The 16,764-nt window shown below is 37.4% G+C and overlaps 1 long non-coding RNA gene across 1 annotated transcript; it reads right to left on the minus strand.

Annotated features, from left to right (window-relative positions):
- Positions 1–5,706: 5,706 nt before the first annotated feature.
- On the minus strand, positions 5,707–7,374 carry LOC149793463 (uncharacterized). The gene is made up of 2 exons (XR_016422557.1): positions 6,921–7,374; positions 5,707–6,119 (listed from the first exon to the last, which is right to left on the minus strand). It is a non-coding gene; the product is annotated as an uncharacterized LOC149793463 (long non-coding RNA).
- Positions 7,375–16,764: the final 9,390 nt, after the last annotated feature.

The raw sequence follows: 16,764 nt of genomic DNA on the forward strand, positions 1-16,764 counted from the left end.
ACCATTTCCCTGTTTTAATGACATCTATTTCAATAAAAATGCTGTGGAACTTTCTCTTTTTGATTCACGTGAAAGTTTGCACCAACCTTTGTCAAGAATGAATGTGTACTAGGATAATGGACCATCAACTAGTCTGTCAACCAATCAGCAACTTTATCAGAAATTTGGTTACCCTTTCTTGAGCGCTATAACGATTGTATAGGCCCTATTTACACCGGAGGGGGGTGGATTCAAAATGGGAAGTGAAGGAATCCTGACATTGGAACCATGTGACCATGTGTTCATTAAAACAGAACACATGAATGGTTATGTTGCACGAAGGATATTTTTTGTTGTTGTTTGAGCAGTCAATAATCACCTGATTTAGCGGGTACCTAACTCGGTATGATCACCAGAGAAAGCGAATGCGAAACTATGCACTTAGAGATAAGGTCCAGTTTTCAAACCAAATATAGTTTACCAGAGATAAAATGTAAAAAATTTAACCTGTCAGATTTTTTAAATATTTTTGTAAGAGAAAAGCATCTTCAGGTACAATCCCAACCCTAGGGCAAGACGAACGAGGCAACCGCCTTTGACCCCGCGCTTAGGCAATGCAGTTTTTGCTTGGGGCCACACGCTCATCGCTTGCTGCCTTGGGCCCCACAAATACTAGGACCGGGCCTGTTCAGGTACTTTAATCTCAATATAAAGGTGACAGTAGGAATTTCATTTATCGAAACAGGACAGTGACAAAACACTAAATTTCGGCTTTTTTTAAAAAGTATTTATCCTAGTTCACAACTTGAACATATATATGGTCCTTGCGTTCATTTTTAATTTATATGAATGCTAGTTTTCATAACATCCACGATTTTCCTATCATCAACAGCCCGAAAAAAAAATATATCTTCCTAAAAATGACTTGTAGGAAAAAATCGCTAAAATAAGTACATATTTCCAATTTATTTCCAAAAATATTGCATTTTAATAAATTCTTGTATTAAATTTGTACCGAAATGAGGATTGTAATATTTCCGATGATGTATCACGAGGTAAGACATCATGGGTCGTGTGATTCTCAGATACGTTTTGAATTTCAGTCTTGCTCTTAATATATCCTTATGAAGGCTTTAAAAAAAAATCAGCAAGTGTCACTAAAATTAACCACAGAACATTGTGCACTTTGACGTTAAGTATACGAAAATTAAGAAACACGTAAGTGTAATGATTCAAGTATTATTTCTTGCTAACTTCTGCTTGAGAAACTGAAGTTCGGTGTTTACAAGATTCGTTAATTTATGGGCTTAAAAATCAATTGTGCATTATATAAACGGTCAAATGAAACAATATACAGCATTCATTTTTTGAGATTAGTATTTTAAAAATAAATAAAATAATGACATAAAATAATGACTCTTAAGAAAGAAATACCATGACTATATTGTATTCATTGTTTCTGGTGATCTGAAGTAATAACCACACAGCCCCCACCCCACCCCACCCCCCACCCCCGCCCCGATTTAAATAATAGAAACCTTTAATGTGATAAAAAATTGCAAGGAACTTAGTCAATTAATTCATTGATTTATAGCTTCTAACCTGACTGAGTAGAGTGGCCCTAGGTGGCAGGGTCCAGTTTCGTAAATTGGCCCCCCCTGTCAAATTGCTTAACCTAAGGCTATGGTGTGACTTTTTCAGCTATTATTGTTTACTATTTATAGATATGGATATATTTGTGAACTAGGTGTTTCGGGCGTGTGTTGTTCTTGAAATTGATGCCAGGCATGTACACCTTCCATAGTTGCTCTGCAGTATGTTTATAGTGAAATACCAATAGTCGGCTAGGAAGAATAGCTAGCCTCCCACAGCAGTAGACACGTGGGTTCAAGGCCAGTAAAATATCTCAAAAACGGCTTGGATGACAACTATTCTGAATTGCATCACACTATTTAATAGACAATGTTTTTCAGAATTTTCATCCAGGGAAAGGGCTTGCATTTGCACTGTGAGCATCACATGCTGTCAACAATGGCTTTTGGATGTGAAAAATGCATGTATAAAATAGGGGTTGGGGTGCATAAACTTCTGCTATGAGCTGCCGTTGACTTCTCTGCTCAAGTGAATAATATTCTTATGCTTTGTTTTAATATAGGTATCTAAAAATATGGAACTTTTTGACCTCACATGTGTGTTTGATTTTTTATGAGTTTTATACTAGGTTGCTGATTGTGGCATTAAATTTGTACATAAAAATTGGCCCCTGCCCACCCCACCCTACCCCCACCCCCAACACTGTGATCTTCTGCGCGTTTCATGCTTAACGGAAGTTTTCAATGTAATAGACCAGAGGTGGGCAAATTTTCCAGTGCAAGTTCCGCATACACACATTTACACCTTGTCGCGGGCGGCATAGTTCATTAAGAAAAACAATTAATATTTGAAATAGCAAAAATAAAAGGTTTTTCTAAATAACATCTAATTAATTTCAGTTATTAATATGTTGTTAATATTTGAAAACTTAAACTTAAACTTCAAAAGAAGCACATTTATTTGATAAACAGAGTAACATAAACAGAGTCAGTGCGAATGATGACTTGTTCCTAGGCCGCACGAAAACCCTCGGCGGGCCGCATGAAAAGCTTTGGCGGGCCGCATGCGGACCGTGGGCCGTAGTTTGCCCACCCCTGTAATAGACGGACATGCTCGGATCCATTTCCAGTTCCTGGACAAGTCCATTTTCAGCAAATGGGTGTCAGGACTACAGATGTACATACAGAAGTCGTCTGCTTTCCGACATTTACAATGTTGAATCAAGCAAAGGAAAATAATGACAACAACAAATTTGCTTTCCACGTGGATTTAACAAGCGGTTTAATTTCTATGTTCATGTGTGCAAAGGGATATAATTCCAAACTCTCAACGTAATGGTTGCAAGAACAAACTTAAATACCTAATAATGTTTCCTACCTTAAATATTCTCAGCATGTTTAATGTTGTCTTATTTCATGGTGTTTGTTTTTGTAATCATATCATTTTTTTTTATCTTACAGGTCTTGTCTAATGTTGTAATGCGCTTAGAGCTTCTAAAGATTAGGTGGTATACAAAGGCCTCATTATTATTATTATTATTATCAATGGTTACCGAACAGGATGAACTACATCATTATGGTATCTGATGGAAATAAACTTGCCTATAGTGTACGCAATATGGCGCCGTGTTAGTATGGAAAGTCCGTTAAGCATGAAAGGGTGCAAAGAATTCCAGATTTATGCTATTCTGGTCACAGTCAGGTTAGAAATTATAAATCAATGATTAAATTGACTTACTTCTGTGCACTTTTAATCACATTAAACGTTTTTGTTATTGAAATCGATGGTGGGGGGTACAAACAAACGGGGATATATAGTCCGACTATAATTATCTACATCACAGGATGTGATTTAATCGAAGCAAATTGCTTCTTACAAAGGCTTCTTGAATAACGTGCATTTATTCTGACGTGCATGTCTACTCAGGATTCACTAGCCCAAATGGATATCGGGAGCCTCTCGTCCACCCACCCACCCCCACCTTTCTCTGAAAATTTGTGCGATTTCCGAGAGTGCCTTATCTGACTCGACGCTTACTCTAGTATTTCAGAATACTTTTCGAGACTCTCTGTTTATATAAAGTTAATAATAATAATAATAATAATAATAATAATAATAATAATAACAACAATAATAACAACAACAACAACAATAATAATAATAATAATGAGAATAATAACAACAATAATAATAATAATAATAATAATAATAATAATAATAATATTAATAATAATAATAATAATAATAATAATAATAACGATAATAATAATAATAATAATAATAATAATAATAATAATAATAATGAGAATAAGAAGAATATTTCTACGGAAGCGTTTGAGGGGTTGCTTTTTATGAAAAATGAATCTTTCTTGCATGAGGCACATATGTAATCTTTACCCTAGTGGCGAATGAGTGTAATGACAGGTAGTGGCCGGGCCGGGGTGGAGGTCGGGATAAGTACAGAAGAAATTTTAAAGGAAAGGCTTTTTCTGATCATATTATGGCAATGATCCCGCGGAGTCACGCGAAAGGTCTGGTTTAAAAAGACTAGCGAAAATTGTCGATATCTAGTTGACAATGACAATGTGCCACAATTAAACATTGGATGTACCTAAATCGGGATCAATAATCTAGTAGTTTGAGACTATATTCTTAACATTAAATTGTTTTGTGTAATTTGAATGCATTATATCATTTCTTTTAATTTAATAAATAAGTTATAGCATTTTTCTCGAATCAAAGTATTTAAAATAATAACGATAGATAGATAGGTAGATAGATAGATAGATAGATGGATGGATGGATGGATGGATGGATAGATAGATTTGGTTACAAATAGAAAAAACAAATTTCAAACCTTTAATTCTCTGCTGATCTCTGTGCGAAGATAGGAGCTAGGTACTATTCTGAAATGTAAGGATACATTGTGCTATAACCGCACCTCGAACTAGTTCCAGTATCCTCTGATGATGACGTAATGAAATCGACGATGACGTAAATTTTGACGTCATTAATTTGATTTGAATTACATGCTTTCAGGAGAAAGAATATAGTGGCAGTCAACATTTTCGTAGTGCTAGATTTAAAGAAAAAGAATTCTTCCCTGGATACACTGGCTACTTAAAAACGACCTTTGTATATCTTAGGTATTGTTCAACGAACGTTTAATTACCTCTATTTTGAAGCATGATTGATGAGTGTAATATGCATTGTAAAGTATACAGCAAGGCCCTTCTTCAAATGTGCATGTAAAAAAAGTACTGCTAGCTCCGCTTGGTTATTTTTACTTCCTGGGCTTCGGAGGTACATTGTAAAGGACAGAGAGCCAATACCTTTTTTCTACATTTTATATATATTGTAATTCACTCAATGCATTCTCAGAAGCTGGACTTGTCTAGTCGGGCAAAATTCGTTTTCACAGTTTTAATAACTGCTAACTAAAGCGTACTTTAGACTAATTCAGGCTGGGTTTTGAGCTAGTAGGGGCAGTCAATTAGGTGATATATAAGCTTAGATTATGCCAAGTTTCCACAAGTACAATTCTAAAGAAATTTTAGGCACATTATTTGAATTTAACAATCTCTCCATTGTGCATGTTGCAAATGTAAACAACTTCACCTTATAATAATAATAATAATGAAGACTTTGCATAGTGTCTAATGTTTAGAAGCACTAAGCGCTTTAAATCATTAGACAGCACCTATAAGATAAAAACATATAACGATATGATTACAAAAATAAACACCATGAAATTAGAAAAAGAAAAAAGAAAAAACATGCTGAGAATATTTAAGGTAAGAAACATTATTGGGTCTTTAAGTTTGTTCTTGCAGTCGAAATAAGTGAGTTTTGAGAGCACTCTTGAATGGGATCACTGTGTCTTTGTGTCTAAGTTCAGTGGATAATTCATTCCACGTTGCTGTGCCCTTTTATGCCAAAGAACACTGTGGGGGTGTAGTGGTTGTCTAGGGGTGGGGTTCTTCTTATAGACTTTAACGAATTATGAGAAGTTCCCCTGGTCCTTATTCAGAAAGTTAATTCTGGACACTATATTATTTATTGACTAAATATATTTATGGCTACGAGCCCCCAGTCAGCAATGCCGACAGTTAAATTAAAAGAAATACAAAGATGAAATCTAAACAATAACAATTTAATAAATGAAATTTAAAAGAATTTAAAGTAATCAATGTCTCTCTTTCCCCCAATGATCCCTTTGATCATCATTTGAGTTCACAGTGTGAGGAGATTTTTCCCTTCTTGAGTGCTACTCATCTAAATCTCTTCGTTCCCTTGTCTTTCTCTCCTTTCGTGATCTCCACTTCCGCTTCCTCTTCTATAATCCTTGTTCCTTGCCGTTATCTTGACTTCCGGTTCCTCTTCTAGTATCCGGAACCCTTGACGGTATCCCTTGAGGTCACCCGAAATTCACTCGGTATCTCTCACCGTCACCCGAAATTCTCTGAACTTCTCTCGTCCCCCGAAATTCTCTGAAATTCTTTCGTCCCCCGAAATTCTCTGAAATTCTTTCGTCCCCCGAAAGCTTCCTGTTGAAAGGTATAATGCATTAGCATAGGGTTATTTAAATCTTCCCTCACACTACGTCACTGAACTGAACCATCAGTTTAAGGCGGGACATTTGGGTCGCGCATGCGCACACATCGAAATTCCCATACACTTCCGCCGCTTACAAAAATGGCGCCATAACACAATCACACAAAGGATTCAAATATCTACATACTGAGCCCTATCAGTATATACATACAAAATATTTCAAATATGATTGTACTAAAATATTACTACGATTAGTAATATGACTATCTATATATTTATATATATTTATATATATTTCCTACACAAGCGTACCAAATCCACAATATTCACATTCAAATGGTGATGAACGGCAATCCGTTACTCAATGGCAAAATCTATCATTACGTAAACAAATTTCTTGTCTACCAAAATATAACTACGCAAAGAATTACAATATTAATTCTTATAGCGGCTAGCGAGCAATACAATTCTTCACAAATACAAATCGTCCTTTCAAAAGGGCGTAAACGTAATAATCCACGAAATAATATGCACACATATTACTAGCGAAAGAAGAGAACATTTTCGCCTCACCAATAAGGTGTACATAGTAACATTATGAATAATGATGCAACGAATCAACATCGTAATCAATCGTAAACAAAAGTACTAGCTAAAGTCATGAAAAAAATGCAAAATATTAAGGTCATAATTAACTATTCATACTTCAATACAAGTAAAATGTATACATACGACAAATTCTCTTCAATTAACAGCAGTCGTATCAAGCAGAATCAACGTAACATCAAACTCACCTGATCGAAGCTATTTCATGAATTTCCTAAATTCCGCCAATTTTTACGAATGGCTAACGGAGTGTGTGTCACTGCGACTCTTAACACCAACTGACGAATTTCAGGCTTGTACAAGTCTTATGCCAGTTTCTCGAATCAAGTCCCACCTACAACGCATCCCGATTGGATGGCGACGGACTCTGGTCATTTGATCGAACTGTCAATCATAAAAATGTCAGTCTGTGTGTCCCCATGTACTGTCCAGCCTACCATTGTCGGCTTCCGGCTCTTTGAAGTTGTCTACGTCACGTGTTCCCATGTACAAAGATTCCCGCCAGATTCCCACTCAAGAGCTCAAACAAAGACTGGGTTACGTAAGAGGATTAGCCAACTTAGGTACTTGGAAAAACAAAGCTTACCTGGCTCCACTTACAGACTTATAAATACATGTATAATACAAGGGGTTGGGGTAAAACATCACAAACACTGTCCATATGACTTTGTTTTCATAGTGGGAATAATGAGCAAACGATTGTCAGAAGAGGAGCGTAAGTATCTTGCTGGTGTGTACACATGGGTGAGGTCGGATAGGTATGTTGGACTAGAGTCCGACAGTAAAACGTAGCACAGAGAACAAATTTTGTGTTTGATTCTGGATCGAATGGGTAGCCAGTGTAGGGTACAGAGCAGCGGGGAAGTGTGCTCTGATTGTGGTATTCTAAGTATGATCCGAGCAGCTGTGTTTTGAACTTTTTGAAGTTTCTGGAGTAGATATTGAGATGAACCAGACATAATTGAGTTACAATAGTCCAGTCTTGAAAGTACTAATGAACACACAATTGTTTTAGTGGCATCAAATGAAAGATATTTGCGAAGTGAGCTGATGCGTCTCAACTTAAGATATGCAGCCTTGCATATGTTCATGACATGTGGGTGCAATGTGAGAGTATTGTCCAGAGTAACACCTAGGTTTCGTACTGATTGTGTGAATTTAATGTTGGTGTTGCTGATATTTATTGCTTGAGGTAAAGGATGTGAATGAGAAAGCCTTTGTGTTGTGATCAGAATGGCCTCAGTTTTATCATCATTAATCTGCAGCTTGTTACATGTCATCCAACGATTTCACATCCGAAATGCACTTCTCTACACCTTGGATGGTAGCATCAACTTCAGTTGGCTGGCTAGAGTTTTTATATTTGGGTGTCATCAGCGTAAAATTGGTGAGATACTGGATGATGATCTATGACACTTGAGAGCGAATGAGTGTACAGAATGAAGAGAACAGGTCCAAGAATCGACCCATGTGGAACACCACAACATAGATCAACTGGGCTGGAGTGTATTCCATTTGCAGATAAAAGTTGTGTCCTGTTGACCAAGTAGGACTTGAACCAAGTAAGGCTGTATCATGAATGCCAAATACATACTGGAGACGGTGAAGTAATATATCATGGTCTATTGTGTCAAATGCTGCAGACAAATCAAGGAGGGTGAGGACTGTAATCTTTCCGCTATCTAACACAGAAATTACTTACTTTTAGAAGAGTAGTTTCGGTACTGTGACAAGGGCGATATGCAGATTGAACGTTGCTGATTTCGCTGCATGGACTATATTTGTAATATTCTTCTTAGCGGCTTCATAGATTTGCTTATGAATAGTGAGTCTGGTGCGAAGCCAAAGCCTCTCAGCTTTACGGCGGTCTCTTTTAGCAGTACGAAGCTGGTCCCTAACACTACTATACCATTGAGAACACTTTTGAATTGATACTCTGCACTTGGTAGCTGGGGCATGTTTGTCAAGCAATGAACACAGGCAGTTATCAAGTTGTTCTGCGGTAAGAGGTAAACAAGATGTTAGGTTTGCTTGGATGTCATGCATTAGTTTGGTTCTATTTATCATATGGCGTTTTCTCTTAGTAGCATATAAAGGTGGACGGTTAGGGACTGATACGTGAAGATGGCATATAATGCAGAGGTGATCTGATGCAAGGTCATGGGATACCAGTGAGGACCGTAGAATGTTATCATCAGGTCTATGAAGAATCCAGTCTAATATGTGACTATGTTTATGGGTGGGTTGGTTAACTGACTGTTTGAGGTTGAAAACATTAATGGAATCTATGAGTTTTGATGTGTTTGGGTTTCCGGGACAGTCAAAGTGAAAGTTGAAATCTCCAAGAATAATCAGGTTGCCACCTATAGAATTTCCATACTCCAGGAGATTCCGAAACGGCTCCAAAAAGAGAGATTCAGTCAGCTTGTTTTTTCCACTATGAATAGGGCGGTATAGGCAGAAAAAATGGACTGACCTTTGCTCCAGTGTGAGTGTGGTTTTTTTTCTTCAAACGATGTGTGGTCGAAATTGAATGTTGTGGTGTGGTTAAGACGTTTGATCATGGAGTTCTTTGTGCTGACAGCAATTCCACCTCCGCGAGAGTTATACCTGTCACTCTCTTAGAAGTTCACGATATCAGTAGAGCGTCAACTATAATATAACAAAATGGCTGAATACATAGTTAATAGCGCACCTATCTTATTATGCCTCGGACAGCTAAAATATCCGGTGTTTAATAGCTCAAATTCTTCTTTTTCTTCTTCTTCTTCTTCTTCTTCTTCTTATTATTATTATTATTATTATTATTATTTTAGACGACATCTGTAATTAAACAGTAATCGAGAGATTTAAGTATACACTTTGCGAATTTCTACTGTTGTGGCATTTAAAAATTTGAAGAAGGATGCACAATAACACGGAAAAAGAGTTCTATTATGGACTGGTCTAGCATAATTCGTTTGTATTAACATGCGTATTATATTAGATCTTTGATTAAAAAATAATATATGACACAGTCAGCATGAACATTTGTTAATTCGAGCCAGACGTCTGATCAAGAACAAATTGTTGAGCGTTGATAGTGTTTTATTTGCAAATATTCTGCTGATTATAGATCTAAATTCACTACAGATAATGACAATTAGACTCTTGTGTACACATTTTGATTGAAAATATTCACATGAAATAGACAATTTTACAATTTGTTTATAAATATTCACATGTAGTAGAAAATCTTAATCCCTCAAATCACACCACCAAAAATGTAACTTCAAGTTGTGTTTATAAGCGCTTTTTAGTCGACTGGAATTATTAGCAGTCAAGTTATTATTGTGGATTTCATTCTTAATTATGCTTTCATTGGATCTATAACTAAATACAGGTCCTATGGCACATGCATGATCATCGTTATCATCATCATCATCATCATCATCATCATCATCACTTATGTAACAACTTCTTTTTAGCAGACAATACAATATCGTTTGTGTATTTAAACACACTATCTCTTCGTCAAAAAATAGATTACATATCAAACCATCCTGATAATTGTGGTGTTATGGCAATAACCGAAACCCATCTTGATGACAGTATATAAGATGATGATCTATCTCATAAAAGAAGGATTACACAATCAAGTCAAATACGATAGGCCTAAACGTGGTGGGCATGTAATAGTTTATACAACGAAGAAGTTAACGTTTAGAACACATTTCTAGCTCTTAGATAAAACTATGCAAGGTTTATGGATAGAACTTTGGGTAAATATTTGATATTCGTAGTTCAATGACCTCCATCAGTGAGTTTCTGGAATTCCTTAAATAATATGATTAAGCCTGCCTTCAATTTTGCAACCAAAAAAAAAATCATTTTACTCGGATATCTAAATAACTAAACTCTAATGTGAGAAATCTTAAGGATACAGTGACAGTCACCTGTTTATAGAAAAGCAGAATGTTTGAACCCGGTTTTCACTACAATATCCAAAGTGTATGATACTGACGTTGATGAAAATTTATCAGAAATAACGACTATAGAGTAAGATATTTTAAATATGATAAAAATATATACAAAAAATACCCAGCTAATAAGATCAGTCAGCGAATGTTAAACGTTGCCTCCCCTGCCATTGCCAAAACTCTGAGCATCTTAATTAGTAAGTATTTGAAAACAAAGGGAATGCCATGGATCAGGTAAACTACCGACCTATTTCTTAGATAAACTGTGTCGGGAAAATAATTGAAAGAGTTATCTTTAAATTTATTTTTAACCATTTAAATTCAAACAATCTCCTCTATAAAGATCAGTCTGGTTTCCTCTCCCAAAATTCCACAACATATCAATTAATAGATATATACCATAGTATATGAACGGCTTAAGGCAAAGGCGAGGATGTGTGTTTAGTATGTTGTGATGTTTCAAAAGCTTTTGGTCATGTCCGGCATAACGGATTAATGTTTAAATTGAAAACTTGCTGAATAGATTCTCATTTATTTAGTTTCCTTAGCAACTCTCTTTCTAGTCGAATTCAAAAAGTATTTGTTAAAACCGCTGAATTAACGAACAAACATACATTTATTTATATTTCACAGAAATGGGATGCCCTCGGAATCGAATAACGCTGAACGATCACAAGTCCCCCACCCCACCCGCCACCCGTCTAGGCATTCCACCCTAAAGTTATCGCATACTTACTTAACACGGGAAGATAATTCATGATTTAAAGGAGGTTTCCTTCGTTTAAAGCATTTGATGAATTAAGTATATCATAGCTTTTTAAGCTGTTTATTTCAATGTTAATAAGTGCTTCCATATAAAGTGTGGGTCTTAAATAACTCGGCGTAATAATTATGCAAAACGATTGGGGGCCGTCTTGAATTGTATAAGCATCATACGGGTTTGGGGGCCATGAATGGTTGATAATGAGAAGTAAAACTTAAGTTCAAAAATCTTTTCAAAGCATATCCTACTAAGTTAAATATGAGGAAGAAAGGTTTCTAGTGATGCCTTATCGATTTACCAGCCGTGAATAGTGAGATCATTTATGAAAGTAGCCCTTTGCTCCTTGGATGCAGAAAAGGGGAATACATTTATCAAGGGCTCGCATGTTTGTTTTTTTTTTTTTGTTTTTTTTTTCACCTAAGAAACACACATCAAGCTGTGTGGTATGTCTTTAACTATGAGGTTTAATAAATATTATGGTGTTTCCAAATGTTTATTCTAGGAATTGAATGAATGCATTGTGTCCTGCGATAGAGTCTGCGTCACGTCACTACATCATGATGTTCATTAGTCTTCTCTTTGTCGCCAAAATTGGCACAGATTTAAAACTGCACTCACCATTGACAGCTATATATTTTGTGCTTCAAATGCATATATTTGTCCGGCGGAGGAATATATGGCTATTAATTGTAGGCCTAAGGGTTGAAGAACTTAGATAATTCTGAGCTAAATTGCACGGTTGTTACTTTTCTAGAGTGACGTTGGTGTACGATTCAGAATGGGTTGGAAACAGACTTTCTGTGTGTGTGTGTGTGTGTGTGAGAGAGAGAGAGAGAGAGAGAGAGAGAGAGAGAGAGATTTGGATTTTTAACGTAGCTTTAACAATTTTTCAGTCATATCGCTACGATGTCTGCAGTGTGGCAGCTTATATTGATGCCTAGCACTGGGGCATCATGCCGCAAACATGTGACATGATGTCCCACCCAGTCACATAATCATTCCACCGGGCCGACCAGTCCTAACACTAACCTCATAATGCTGAGCGCCAAGCGAGGCAGATGTTAGTACCATTTTTGTAAGTCTTTGGTAGAGACCTTTATCAAGCTGAACGTGTGCAGATAATTCCGTAAAGATTTCAGACTGTTTTTGGCATGGTTTATTTAAGCGAGGGTACTACAGTGCGTGACTGAGTTATTCATTTTCCGGCAATGTTCCCCTATCTCGTTCTCTCAGACTGAACAAGTCTATTAGCATGCTCCTCACAACTCACGCTCTTTCAAAATATATCTCGGCCGTAAGGTGTTTTGACCGGAGCCATCTAAAGCTATGCCCATCATCTTGGCTCATTGGTGCTCAAGCATACTGACCATATCCTAATGACCTTCTCATATCACAATCTGGAATACAAACAAAACCTAGGGAAAATAACTAAACTATGCATGACATCAGTCATGCTAGTAGTGAAGTGGGACGATAGGGGGACAATGGGACTTATCATTAAAAACACCCCTGGGACGATATAGGGACTATGTAAATTTAACATGGGGAAAAGTAGACTTGCCTTATAGGGACAATGGGAATTAACATTAGGGAATAGTTCGTGGGACTGTCTAGGGACAATGGGAAATTTAACATGGGGGAATAGATCTTGGGACTGTCTAGGGACAATGGGAAATTTAACATGGGGAATAGATCGTGGGACTGTCTAGGGACAATGGGAATTTAACATGGGGAATAGATCGTGGGACTGTCTAGGGACAATGGGAAATTTAACATGGGGAATAGATCGTGGGACTGTCTAGGGACAATGGGAATTTAACATGGGGAATAGATCGTGGGACTGTCTAGGGACAATGGGAAATTTAACATGGGGAATAGATCGTGGGACTGTCTAGGGACAATGGGAAATTTAACATTACGGAAACCCTTGGGGGATATAGCCTCAAGGGAATTTAACATGGGAAAAAGTCTTGGGCAACTCTAGCCTCAAGGGGAATTTAACATAGGGAAATTGAACATGGTGAGTCTGTATAGCGTCAAGGGGAATTGAACATGGTGGGACTGTCTAGGGACAATGATGGTAGAGGGTCAAACACAACAGAGACAGAGACATACATACACAAATACAAGTTTGAGATTTATATATAAAGCATTAACAAGACCTGAAATCTTGCTGGGGTGTTCAAAAATTTGCATAATTGTAATGATGCTATAAATAGCTATATCAAGGAAATGCTCAACGACAAAATGGATGTGACTAAAAGTAACGCTAAAATGACGAAATTGTCCCAGAATTTAAAGAAAAATAAACATATCCCCGAAAATTAAGTTACAATGGTTTAGACTAAAATGGATAAAATTAGTAACTACTTACAATATCAACTTGTGTGACGATCGTGGATAAACACCCATGTATCTATTTATAGCTATAATCAGCTGAAATTCCTATGAAATCTCACTATCTATTTATAGCTACAACTTGTGGGTTATTCCTTTGGAAAACCCCACTATCTTTTATAGCCTCAGCTTGAGTGACGTTCCTGTTTATGAACTCTAGTATATATGTATACCTACAACCTGTGGAAAACCCCAAGTCCATATTTATAGTCTCAAAATTTCCAGCGTCAGTGACGTCACTGTACTGGAAACTAGGGGATCAATGGCAACAGTGTTGCAAGTGGCTGACCTGAATACGCTACTGTAGGTAGGCAGGTAGAATGTATTTGATAGGGATAAAGGGAGTTTTATAGGGACAAACAGAGACCAATACACACACACACACACACACACACACACCACAGAGGGAAGAAGAAAAAACAAACCCAAAATATACTATTCACACAGGGAAGAGGAAAAAACCAACAAATATACTATCCAGACGTTCTTACACTAACACATACACACACAGACAGACACACACACACACACACACAGATCGAAGAATAAAAGCAAAATTAAAATATACTATCAATACAAACGTACGCTAAAGCATACAAACCCCAAATATACTATCCATACAAACGTACGCGAACGCATACAAACCCCAAATATACTATCCAAACAACGTCGCTAACGCGTACAAACCCCAAATATACTATCCACACAAAGTACGCGAACGCATACAAACCCCAAATATACTATCCACACAACGTCGCTAACGCATACAAACCACAAATATACTATCCACACAACGTCGCTAACGCATACAAACCCAAAATATATTATCCACACGGAAGGGAGGGAAAAGAAACCCAAAATATACTATCCACACGGAAGGGAGGGGAAACAAAACCAAATATACTATCCATACAAGCGTACGCGAACGCATACAAACCCCAAATATACTATCCACACAACGTGGCTAACGCATAAAAACCCCAAATATACTATCCACACAAACGTACGCGAACGCATACAAACCCCAAATATACTATCCACACTTGGGAGGAAGAAGAAAAAAATATAACCAAATATACGATCTACACAACGTACGCGAACACACACACACACACACACACACACACACTACAGAGGGAAGAAGAAAACCATTATACACTATGCACACGGAGTGAAGAAATAACCCTTTATACATACTATCAACAGAGAGTGAAGAAAATAACCCATTATATTCCATCAACACAGAGTGACGAAGAAAACGTTTGTTTGGCAATAGGTATCCTGATTCATGCTCTTTGACTTCTTACTATCCCTCTCATGAAACTCATTGAACGTTCCGACTCGAAAACCGTGTAGGGATGTTTTCCTTCGCGTCCGCGCTTTTACCATAAAAACGGGGTAATCTCCAGTCTGCCCATCCATTGTCGACTCATCTTCCTACGAAGATGTGCTCCAGACTAGCTAAGTTGAACGAAACCTATGTGAATTTGCATAGGGTCATGACAAGTCTGATATCGCGACCTGAAGAGATAGACAATGTGAGAATGTTGAAAGTCACAGAAGACCTGAAAGAAGAGCTCTTCAAGGAGGAAATCAAGAAGGAGAAAGAAGAATGGACGGAGAAGTACAGACTTCATAAACAGCAGATAGAGCAGCAACAGCAGCAGCAGCATGAACCTGACAGAGGCTTTGTCGACTGTCGTATCGATACCAAAGAGTTCTTCTTCTCTTTCCGAAGAAGCAGACCTTATCCTGTGAGAAAGCATGTCGTCAGAGGAGGCCGCCATCTTATAACCTAAAAGATCGCCATAGCTTCAAGTTCAAAAAAAAAAAAAAAAAAAAAAAAAAATTTCAGGGCTACCCCATACTCTCGATAAGAAATAACATTCCATTGCCTATGATACGTTAGTCAGTTAGAAAAAAAAAACCAGAAGTGAGTCTATAAGCACATGATTTCTTTATCTTGGTTAGAAAGTGTGACTCTAATCCCTTCGTTTCCGTCGCCTATCAAAATTTTTAAAATAGTGATGGTCAGTAAAAAGTGAGTTAGTATTTCTTTTAGGTCTGTGCGTTTTTTTTTTTTTTTTGTTTTTTTTTTTTTTTTTCTTTTTTAGGTGATAATATGGATAATGGATGTTCGGGTACAACGAAATTAAAATAATTAGACCCAGAACTCGGTGTGGAGGGAAGAAATATACGCAACAGCAGCGGGAGCAAGAAATGCAGACCCAGCCAGTTAGTACTCCACCCACCTCGAGACCACAAATAACATCTAGTCAACAGCCGACTATACCTAACAAACAACCCACCCCGGAAAGAGTGGTGGCAGAACAAAGGGCCAATTATGTTAGACAAACGGTACGGCAAACTCAGACTCAATTATCGGAGGCACTACGTTCTTCTCTCACTCCGATACTACAGGCAATCCCAGCTGTAATAACAACCACAACAACAATAACAGCAACAGACACCATAGCAGCGGATTTGAAACTATCTACCTCAACTGAAGAATTAGTATCAGAACCAGAAGAGGAAATAGAGGCGGTTGAGGAGGAGGAGGGGGACGCTGACCCTCGTTGAGAAGTACACCGAAATGGGGCTAGATCAAGCATTGTATGACGTCAACAAAGCAAGACAGTGTATAAGAGCCATACAATACGTTCCCTACAAATCTCTAGACACCTTTAAACCAAGACCTTCTCAATGGGGATTTGGGGTCAGAGTTCTCCCCCCAATTCTACAGACAAGCCTACACTGGATACCCTCTCAGTCAACTTGTAGAAGCCGCTGCTTACATTGTCGCCCATCATGGCTACGCATTTCCTGATATCAAGAATCATGAGACCAGGAGTGCGGGAAAGATCGTGATGGCGAAAGAGAGACGTGGTACCTTCTAGCAGAAAAAACAGCCCT

The sequence above is a fragment of the Sinohyriopsis cumingii genome, chromosome 8 (genome assembly GCF_028554795.1).
Source record: "Sinohyriopsis cumingii isolate HCF-2022 chromosome 8, ASM2855479v2, whole genome shotgun sequence".
NCBI classification, from domain to species: domain Eukaryota; kingdom Metazoa; phylum Mollusca; class Bivalvia; order Unionida; family Unionidae; genus Sinohyriopsis; species Sinohyriopsis cumingii.